This window comes from Phoca vitulina, unplaced genomic scaffold (assembly GCF_004348235.1).
Source record: "Phoca vitulina isolate PV1807 unplaced genomic scaffold, GSC_HSeal_1.0 scaffold96, whole genome shotgun sequence".
Lineage (NCBI taxonomy): Eukaryota > Metazoa > Chordata > Mammalia > Carnivora > Phocidae > Phoca > Phoca vitulina.
The window spans coordinates 2781871-2784695 of record NW_022589799.1 but is presented as its reverse complement, the minus strand read 5'-3'; the positions used below and the strand labels follow the sequence as shown (position 1 = coordinate 2784695).

The 2825-nt window shown below is 43.3% G+C and overlaps 1 non-coding gene across 1 annotated transcript; it reads right to left on the bottom strand.

Moving 5' to 3' along the window:
- Positions 1-723: 723 nt before the first annotated feature.
- TRNAN-GUU lies at positions 724-797 on the bottom strand. The gene has a single exon. It is a non-coding gene; the product is annotated as a tRNA-Asn (tRNA).
- Positions 798-2825: the final 2028 nt, after the last annotated feature.

Sequence of the window (2825 nt, the reverse complement as noted above, 5' to 3'; positions counted from 1 at the left end):
TGCCAGAAAGGGGGCACAGAGGTTTTTCAGGGTAGTGAAAATACTTTGTGTGATACTCTAATGGTGGATACTTTCATGATACATTTGTCCAAACCCACAGAATGTAGAACACCAAGAGTGAACCGCAAGGTAAACTATAGCCTTCGGGTGATTATGATGTGCTAATGTAGGTTCATCAGTTGTAACAAATGCAGCACTCCAGTGGGGGATGTTGACAATGAGGGAGGCAATTCATGTGGGGGTGGAGGGCAGGAAGTATGTATGGGAAATCTCTGTACCTTCCCCTCATTTTGCTGTGAATCTAAGACTGCTCTAAACAATAATAGCCTTCATTTTTTTTTAAAGTAAGCACCCTTAAGAACAATCTTCCCAAAGTAAGCAATTTTGAACAACGAATGCAAACAAATTTAGACTTTTAAAAAAATTCAGTCACAAAAGTTTAACTTATTCATCCAATCTTTAAGAGCAGAATAAAAAACTTTACCCCACCAGAACATGGGTTCTTATTTCTGTCTGAGTTCCTGTTTAGGGGTATAAAGCTGATAGGCCAGCAGATATTCTAAGAGAATGAAGTTGGGGAGGTGGGGTGGGTGGATCTTATTTTAAGAGTTAGCTGATGTGAGATGGCAGGACCTAGAATCCAGTAACATAGATTTTATGTGAGGAAATCTGCAGGTGATAAACAGCAGGAAACAGGCGGAATTGAGTTAAAAGCCAGGCACACGTCCCTGGGTGGGCTCGAACCACCAACCTTTCAGTTAACAGCCGAACGCGCTAACCGATTGCGCCACAGAGACTTCATGTTGCAGTTCCCCCGATTTCATAGGCAGTTGGAACTTGCACCCCAGGATTTATTGCTGTCCATTCTGCAGGAAAACCGCAATTTTTATAGCTTTGCAGAACAGAGATAGACCATGTTGTTTGTCTCATTTGAAACTGGTGCATTGGGTGATTCCGAAACTCAAAGGGCAGCAGAACAGCCTTGCCACACTTTGCTCCTGACCTGCCTCATCGCCAGCACCTGCACAGACCCCGGGGCCGCAATTCCCCGGACCTGAGCTCCGTGGGGTCTTTGGGAAGCTGAAGGCCTGTTGTGCTCCGGAGGTGGCTCTTTCCATTGCTCCGCCTTCACCCAAAGGAGAGTCTGCCTGCCCTTCCCCAAGAGGCCTAGGGGGACGGTGTGTTGTTTGGTTTCCCGTGTCTAACACCGGACTCCAGGAAGGCAGGGATCGTGGTGTCTCCTCCCAGAGAACAGGGTCTGAAGCACTGTTAAGACTTGTTAAATACATTGTTGTTTAGCTTCTAGTCCCGCAAAGAACTCTGAGAATGGAAATAATGAAGTTTTTCAAAGCAGAAAGTTCTTTGTATAAAGCCTTTATTTGGATTGACTGCTCAGCCCCCGTGCAGCGGGCAACCTGAAAGGCCTACCGAGCACCCTAGGCGCTTGAGCTCCCCACGCCCAGCTCAGCAGAGTTGTGTACTCACTCATTGAGGCAGGCGGGGTAGATCCCTAGGGCAGGAAAGGAAACATGGGAGGGGGGGGAGTGGGCGGGAATGGGGGTTGGAAAAGGGCAATGAGACCTCCTAGGAGGCTTGTGTGTGTGTGGGGGAGGACAGAAGCCAGATCCAGAATGGCGAGAATTGTTTTTGTTATACAACAGAAGGGGGGAGAAGGGTCAGAGCCAGGTGTGGTAGAAAAAGCAGGAGGGAGAAAGAAGCGGAGAGATGGGGGTAGGGAGGGAGGAAGAGACAGGGAGGGGATGAAAGAATTTCTACTTCCATCCCTCCCTCACTTGCCCTCTCCCTCTCCCTTCTGATCCCTACAGCTGAAAAATCCTGATATACTGTCTGAGAAGAAAGACCGAACTAATGTATGCTCCAGAGGACAAGCTCTTGGTTGTAAAGATGGTTCATTCAGCCCCTGGGGGGGGATGAAAGAAATAGATATATGGGATTAAGAATACACCTATTGTGATTAGCATTGAGTAATGTATAGAATTTATAGAATTTTGGATCATTATATTGCATACCCCAAACTAATATGACGCTGACTAATTATACTTCAATTTAAAATAAATGGTTTTGCCCTTGTATGGCTTTGGATACATTCTTTGTTCTATAAAATGGGACTAAGAGCATTCTACTTCATTCTGTTGTCAGATGTGCTGGATTTAGGAAATACCAGATCATTCATGTTAAAAGCAGTAGAATCATGAATATTGTCATTATCCTCTGAATCTTTTGACAACCACTATCCTTATTTATTTCACCTTAAGTTTTGCTTTTTCTAGAAATTCCTGTAAATGGGATCACAGAGTATGTATGCTTATGTCTACTTATTTCTCTCTGCATAATGTCTTTGAATTTTATCCATGTTATTTAGTATATCAGATTTTCATTCCTTTTCATTGCTGAGTAGGATTCCATCACATAGAGATTTCACAATTTCTTTACCATTCTCCCAATAATGGATATTTGGGTTGTTTCCAATTTGAGCTGTTGTGAATAAATCTGCTAGGAGCATTCTTATTATAAGTGTTTTCATATACACATTCTTTTTTAATTTCTCTTGGATAAACACCTAAGAGAGGGTTTGATGGAATCAATGAGGGAGAGGTGTATGTTTAATTTTATAAGAAACTGCCACAATGTTTCCCAAAGTGGTTGTACCATTTTATGGTCATGCCAACAATGTATGAGTGCTCTGGTTGTTGATAAAAATTCTCTCCTTGACCAAACTCTGTCAGACTCCTCTAAACTCTCTTCTCAAGTAGGCCCTGATTTTCAGACTTCTGAGTTTGTCTTTGTGTTGTCCAATTTTAGCA